Source organism: Populus alba, chromosome 4 (assembly GCF_005239225.2).
Source record: "Populus alba chromosome 4, ASM523922v2, whole genome shotgun sequence".
NCBI lineage: Eukaryota > Viridiplantae > Streptophyta > Magnoliopsida > Malpighiales > Salicaceae > Populus > Populus alba.
The window spans coordinates 180,270-188,956 of NC_133287.1; the positions used below are offsets into that span (position 1 = coordinate 180,270).

Below are 8,687 nucleotides of genomic sequence, written 5' to 3' on the forward strand. Positions count from 1 at the left end.
CATATTTAATGGGATGTAAATTCAAGTAATTGTTTATTTCTTTTTTAAAAAAAAAAATTCTAAAAGTTATAACTAATCATTTAAAAAAAAAAATTGATCCATTAATTGTTTTTTTTCATTTAATTGAAATAAAGCCAGTTTATCCATTATTTTTGGTGCGTCATTGCACGTGCTGGTAATGAGCAGAGGTGCATCGATTACCATGCTAGGTGCACAACTCGTTCCTCTTCCTTCATGTATGGGTAATGACATCCACCGTTGATTGTGAATGGAGATTGAAGCCGTCAAAGTTTTGGTTTATTCTTTTGCTCTTTATCTATTTAGTTTTCTCTCTTTCTTTGTTTTTATTAATCGTTTCTACTGATGTGAAGGGAAGAGAGATGATGGTTAGAGACGTATGGTACGGCTATTGTGAGTTTTGATCGATTAGAGAAATAAAGGGAGGGGAGAATAGGTTGTTGTTGTAGAAGAATATGATTTTTAGGGTAGAAAAAGGTAACAACAGCCGTAAATGGTGGTGGGTGTGGTTGAATGTCCATGGTCCGGTGGTTATGTGAATGTTATCTCGATGTGGTGGACGGTCAATATTGGAATCGAAGATGGTGGGGATGGCATGGTGGTGGGTTGAATTTGTATGGAGGGGAGAGAGATTTTTTTTTAAAAAAAAAATCGTTCTTTTTTTTTTCTCTGTCTTCCAAAAACTTTTCCGTGGCAAATTTTTCTCTCTTGATTCTCTATCCAGAAAATTCTCGATTTTTTTCACTCTTTTCTTTCACTCCATATTAATATTGACTCAACCTTTAAAAACAAGTGATGGAAAGAGGATCCACGAAACAAATTTTAAAGATAGTCAATAAATATTGAGTTATAAATCTAAGGATATCTATAAATTTAGTGGTAGAAAAAGAAGAAAGCAAGGTGGTTCAAGACTCCACTTTATGTTATTGACTTGCATCAAATATGATAGATAAATATTAATTTGATACGAAAAGAAGTGACTACCATTTGGTTTTATTCCAGTTTTAATCTGATCCCGCTCCATATTCACATTGTCGTGGCTAGTTACTGTTCTAACTTAGAAACCACAGGAAAGTTCGGGGAACAGAAGATGGCAACTTGGAAAATTGAGTGATTGTGGTGTCCAAGATGGGCTAGAAGCTACATTTGATGACACAAGCAAGAGGATATGTCGGTGGATAGTCCTAATGATATAGATGCCAAATTCAATAAAGATTTCCAGCCCTTTAAGCATTCCAATGAAATCCCGCCCCAAGTTTTCTTGTACACGCCAGAGATCATTACGTATATGATCAATGATCCCACAAGACTGAAGTTAGTCCATACTGCGCATAACGCAACGCCTTTGATTCCAAGATTGAGTACAGAGACAAGAAGGTAGTTTATAGGTATGTGAAGAAGAATAGATAGAGCTGCACAAAATGTTAGTGGCAGAGTAATGGACTGAGTTCTGAGATATATACGCAAAGGATGCAAAATGGATTGATGAATGAGATCAGGGAGAGTAAAGAATGTAGAATTGTGCTTCTGTGGCGATATTATCTTCTTGGTCACAAAAGAGAAGAATGTTGAACCATAAAAAGGCAATAGGGATGGAAGTTAAAAAAAAGCAAAAGAATAGTTCTTTGCAAGGTGATGCCAAGAAGTTTGTATCTTTTGGCACCAAAAGCTTGGCCACAAATGGGTTCCATTCCCATGGAAAGGCCAGAGAGAATAGAGTAGCCTGTGATTGCTGGAGATCATGGAGCGAGAATAGAGTGAAAGACCAGTTAATATCATTGGAAGTGCTATATATTTTGGCTATGCATCTTGCTTCTTTGATTGCAAAAGAGAGATGATCAGTTTTGTGTTGTTCTTGAAATATTGGGTTCTTGGGGATGAAAGCTAACATGTCAGAACCTTGTACTCTGGTTGATGGATCTACTTTGCTTTTGGAAGAATCAGAAGGTGAAGATAACTGGCACATTCTTGTGGACTTAATTGAGATAGAGAGAGAGAGATGGCTAGGGGTACATGGATTTGAAAGAGGGGAGCTAGGGACGTTTAAATGGAGAGGTTTAGGAGTTATGAGTTGCTTGGGGCACCTATGGACATGGTGATCTTTTTAAGACAGAGAAAGAAAAAACAAAAATAGAATGGAAAGAAGAGATATTTGAGTTCTAAGCTCTAACCGTGTCTTGAAAACCTTTCCAGATGGCCTTTATAACCGACGACGATGTTCGGACAGTAATCCCAAAAGGATGTTCGGATTCTGGAGAGAGATTTTGCGGTGGAAACTTAAAGGTGTGGCCAATGGAGTACAGGTGACAAATATTTACGAGAAGCAGGAATTCCTTAATTAATAATCCTTGTCATAAGGCATGAAGAACGTTTTCGTGCAGTGGATGGATGAGGATAGACTAGGGTTGTTATATAAACCGGTCCCATTCTGGGATTCAAGGGCTTGGCTTTTGTATTGTACTTTAATGAGCCATATCAGAGCCTGCTGTGGAAAAAATGTCTTCAAAAAACTTAGAAAAATATATATTATTTTAATGCTCAAATAAGAAAATCTAATATAAATTGAAGGCGGACTAACATTAATGCAATTTTGCATAGAAAAGTACTAAAAATGAAAACTACGTTCCAGAATTAATAAAACAAATAAAATGCCCTACAAAGTCTAAGAAAAAAAACAGGAAATAAACTTAACTCGAAAAAAACTTGCCACAACCTAGAACTACGAACCAAAAACAAAAAATGAATATTGATCTGCATAAGAAACTAAAGCAGATGCCAATATCTTTGGGCTTGCTCGTTTCAAACTGAGCATCATCTTCATCAAAATACTTGCTCCAATGAGGATGATTCCGCCACACAACGGTCATTTCTTCAATTGGGACTCCTTTGGTCTCAGGTAGCAGTTTGTATATGAAGATGCTCATGATCACCACACACAAACGCAAAGCAAAATGAACAAACCGAACTTCAAGTGACAAAGCATTGCCGTGAAGATTTGTGCAATGACGAAGGTGAAGATCATGTTTACAGAAACATTGATAGATACTCTGAGCAGCTGAACGGACTTCTAATGGGAAGATTTCACTAGGCACTAGCCAACCTAGAGGTCCCCAAGACCAAGCAAAGCCCGCAACGTAAACACATATGAAGGCTACCTACGGCACCAGCGTAGGTACCAGGAAATCACACCTGGGTTCCCACTCACCAAACTTCATAGCAATGGCAATTGTTATCACAACCTACAAAAAGAAAGAAAAGGACAGGAAGAAAGAGCAGACATTGCAAGTCACATGAACATAATGTAAAAGCAAATTAAAAACTGTGTAAAGATCAATGAAAAGTGTATATACGTTGTTGAAAAAAAGAAGAGAGCTAGTGACCAACCTGGCAAATGAGCATTTGGGTACCACCCATGAGGAAAAGCTTTCTCCTCCCCAACTTATCCACCGTAAGAATCGAAGCAAAAGTTGCAAGCATATTAACGAAACCAGTAATCAGAGAAGATAAAAGAGAAGCATTGCTCCCAAAACCAATGGTTTTGAACAAAACAGGAGCATAAAACACGATTACGTTCATGCCGGTGAGCTGTTGAAACATGGGAATGCAGACTGCAAACACAAGCTGAGGCCTATATTTCCTCTTAAATATGTTTAACCAGGCATGTTTCACCAATTTTGCTTTCTCACTGGCCTCGACAAGATCATTAAACTCCTCATCGACATTATCAACATCGCGGAGTTTAAGAAGGAGATCTTTAGCTCTTCCATAATTGCCTCGCTCTATCTCGGAATTCGGTGTGTCAGGAAGAAAGCATGACCCTAGAAGAATTATTAGACCAGGAACTATAGCGCCACCCAAACTCAAGCGCCATGCCATATCTCCTCCAATCAACCTCGCAAAGGCATAGTTCAAAGAATTGGCAATGAGAATACCAATTGTAATAAACAGTTGGAACATCATGTTGAGAGCACCTCGATACTTAGAGGGAGCCACTTCAGAGAGATAAATTGGAACCGACTGTAATACAAGGAGAAAAATTAAGAAAAAAAAATTAGAAAAGAAAAGAAACGAAACTCAAGGCATATGTACACATTAAATATACACAAGATTTAAAAGTTCTTTAATTTCACTTCCAGAATTCGGTCAGTTTAAGAACTGCCAGAATCACAAAACAAAAGTTCTATCGTGAACAAGGACATTGAAAATTTAGGGGGGAAAAGAAGAAGAGAATATATTTCCTTATAATCAAACTCTAAAGGAAACATTGTTTATAAGCGGTTAGATTCAATCTAGCATTGAAGGTAAAAATACATTTAGTGAGTGTTTTTCATGAAAAAGATAATTGTTAAATATAATAGCAAAAAAAGAAGATTGATTCTTGAAGAGAACAGTTTACCTGATTGGCACATCCAATGCCAAAACCAAGAAATAACCGACCAACAATAAGCATGACGACATTCTTGGCTAAGCCATTAACGATAGCACCAGCTGCAAAAAGTAAGCCACTGGTCATCATCGTAGGTCTCCGTCCATACTTCCGAGTCGCCATAGATGCTCCTATGGACGAAACAAGGGCGGCCAGATATAGAGACGAAGTAAACAACGTCAATATCTGGCTATCAAACTTGCAGTATTGATCATCTGACGCCTTGACTGAGGATTCCTTCTGGTAAACATCAGGAAAGAAGTCCTTTAAGAAAACATCCATAGATGTTACACCACCTGTAAAAAGAAATATATATTATTCAGGTTTGCTGTCACCTTAAGCGATGTAAACATAAACTACACTAGTACGAAAGTGCATATTTCACAGATTCTCAAAAACAAGTGATACGATTATTACATCTTCAAAAAAGAAACTAATTAATTCTACATTATTACACACCTGAAATACCAAGATCATAACCAAAAATCAGACCCCCTGTTGCTGCAAAAAGGCACGTGAAGAACACCCTGAAAGTAAACTTTCCAGGGTATTCCTTTCCACAGATGTTGGAGCGAAAGCCCCTCCTGCCATCTCTTTCTTTCTTTCTCTTTGTTTCTTTTCGGTATGATTGGAGAGATTCGTAAGCCAATCAATGGGAAGAGGGAGTATTGGAGTGCTATATTGAAATTATATTTTATAGAGGATATGTATTTATATATATAGTGATCTGATTTAACTGTATCTCTAGAACTCACAAATCCAAACGGAAATATTGTACTTGATTTATCCAAGATTTAAATATTGACTTTATCTGTATCCCTAAAATATCTTAACAATTTATATATATTTTTATCCAGCATGCATATAGAGTTATTATTGAAATCAACTTCATTTGAGATTTATATGTTAGAATTTGATTAAAATTGAAATTCAGTTCAAAACATAGAATTTAAACCGAGTCTTTCTTCAACATTTTAATATTTTTGCGCGAGAAATAATACTAATGTGTGAATCATAAATCACATATTAGCTGGGTCGTTGATATTTCTTATCACTATATGTATTAAATTATTTATCTTATATAAGAAATCTTATCATTAATATCCACTTATCCAGCATGCAACAATGCTCTTTTAAAAAAAAAATAAAGAAAATATAGAGAACTAAAGGTCAAAATCTTGACGGACATAGAAGTTCAATGCTTGCTTGCTGCTTGGCTTCTTAGTTTTGAAACTCCATCGAAAATACGATTCATAAAACTTTAGGGACACAACATAGACAAGAATAATGGAAAGGAGAGAGGTTAACACGTGAGAACTGAGAGGAGAGCCCGCCATTGAGGCGGTTCTCTGTTATACCATTCCATTATTTTTTAATATTTAATTAATTAAGTCTTTCCTTTATTAATAATCTCTCAATCAATTTTATCTTCATTATATCTGAGGTCATTGCAAAACATAGAGACGAATGCTTATATGTTTTTTTCTTCTTCTAAATTCCGTACTTCCTTCCGAGTGTAGTGTTCAAATAATACATCCATAAAACGTATGATTTGATTCGATCATGATAGTCTGTTTATTTGTAAATAAATAAGTCTTTTTAGAATTATAATATTTTTTTGTGATAAAGTTGTATAAATATTATAATAATTGAGATAATAACATTTATTTGTAGTATTTTTATTGTATACGGGAATATATCGAATTTGATTCCCCATTAATCAAGATGATTGTTTTTCACTTTTAGCCTTTATTTCTTTTCTATAGCAATGCCTAGAGAGTCCCAGGCAAATTGACTATAATTTTTGTTGGATAAAAAATATGAACGACAAATTGAATGATACAGTAAAAAAAGAAGCCGTGTATAGCATTGAATATGCGAGTAACAAAATATTATATAAATAATAAATATATTTTAATTTTTTTGTTCCTCTCTCCTTTCTTAATTTGATATTTCAAGTTCTTAAGAATATATGTGACTTCATCTCGAACACCTTTATGAAATGCATAGGCATACTTGGGTTCAAGTGCCTTTTGTTTCAATAAATCTTATTGTCTTTCTGTTTTCTTAATTATTTCAGGAGATGTATTTGTTAGTACTATCATCAATTATATTTTTTAATTATTTTTGTTTTGTTGGATAATTGTTCTTTGCTTGGTAAGTTAACTTTTTGACACCCTATTGAAATTTCAAATAGTATCAATTTCTTGCTTCATTTTCATAATTTTGTTCTAATAGGTATTAGCTTTATATATATTATTTGCTGTTGTCAATTTTTTTAAAAATTACGCTCACGAATCAACCTATTGGACTTTCTGTTCCTTTTCTTTTTGGTTATAAAATCATTAACATTAATTAAGATTTAATAAAATACAAACCAACTTATCTAATAAGATCAATAATCAAAAGATATTTAGATTGTAAAACGGTGGAATCGAGGAGATAAAAAGGACCCACAAAAAAAGTCTGGGCCGGTTACCAGTTCCTTGACATGCGAAGCCACCAAAACGTTTTACATTTTAAGATTTTTAATTTGGTTCTCGAAGTAACATGAGTGGAACTCGTTACTCTAAAAATGAATATATATTATATATATATATATATATATATATATAACCCCCTTTTTTTTCTTACAAACATGGATTGCGTTTGTATCGATGCTGTTTTTTTTATAAAAAAAAAAAAAAAAAAAAAAAAAAACACTTATGTTTTGGATACATCGAAATGTTCTCGAGAACTCAAATTAATCTGAAATGGAGGATGGGAGCTCTGTGTTGAGCTTCCATTATGATTAAAGCTACTGTTCAAGAGGCAAAGGGGAAAATGATTAAGGATTCTTTGAACGGAAGTGACCCAAAACTACAAAAACATGTGTGACAGAGAATTAGGTACTGGTGGGCTGATGACCATGCATGAAATGTTGGAGCTCCTTGTTGGCTAGATATTGTCCAGAGGAATAATATATCGGCCGCCTAACCAATCAAGTTTTGATTGGAAAGCCCACCATGTACTAAGAAAAACATCCTTACATTTGTTGGTGGTTGTACACGTTCTAGTTGGAAATAAAAAACCAAAGCGTTCTCAAGATACATTAAGAATAATTTCTAATGTCACATAATGAGAAAACGCGGTCTGTAACCTTCCTTTCATTATTAATTATATGTTGCAAAAAAAAAAAAATTGAACGAGGCGCTATTGTATAATTCTTCGATCCATTAGAAAGAGTTGTTGATTGGTTCATAATAATCTAATTCATTCCTGACTTTAGTATGATTAGATGTTCTTAAGATCAGGTGTGGTTATAGATTTTAGGTACACTGAGAATGGAGATCACAAAGTGTCATTGACATATCATTTTTCTCTGTCGGTGAAATGTCCGTCAATAAATTAACGGTATATTTATTATTAATAATCTAGTTATACTACCAGATACACAAGTTTTACCAATAAAAAATTTATATTAGAATAACCTGTAGATATATATATTAATGATGAGTTTATGGACAGAACAATCTATTAAAAAATTATTGTTGGTAATTAATGATTTGCCAATGAATTTATTAATTATAAATATACCGATAGATTTACTGACAGACAATGTATGCAAAAACAATTTATCCGCTTCATTCTATTTGTATATCTCCATTGGTAAATTTAATATTTCACCAACAGGAAAATCATATGTAATATCATCAATGTTTTATTTGTTCGTCGGTATATCCATCAGTAAATATAACACCAATAAAATATCATCTATAATTATGTTAGTAAGTTAACAGTATCAATGATATTTACAGTTTTTCTTTTCCAACTCTCTCTGGAATATAACGACGAAGTTATTTTGATGGTAACCATATGTGTGTGTGTGTGTGTGTGTGTAATAGAAGTGGAAAATTAATTAATATAAAATCAAATATTTACTACAAATTTAAAATTTTGAATGTTCAAAATACAATAAATCTAAAAATAAATGCGGCACGAAGAGGAGGAAGAGACTAGTTGTTACCAGGACAATGAGGTCAATTAGGGGCTATATACATGTACCACTCATCTGTAATCTCTTCTTCATTATCAATCGATGGAGTTCTTTATAATCAACAGTGAGTTGATCATATTTTTTTATTAAAGATGGGTTGTTCGAGCCTATAATTTATTGGTCTAAACATCACCGCAAACGCCGGAGTTTGAGTGCTAGGAATCGATTGTGGGCATCCGACAATGTGTCATGATCAATTCATGGATT

The 8,687-nt window shown here is 34.0% G+C and overlaps 1 pseudogene; it reads right to left on the minus strand.

Moving 5' to 3' along the window:
* Positions 1-2,177: 2,177 nt before the first annotated feature.
* On the minus strand, positions 2,178-5,035 carry LOC118037609 (sugar transport protein 12-like; annotated as a pseudogene).
* Positions 5,036-8,687: the final 3,652 nt, after the last annotated feature.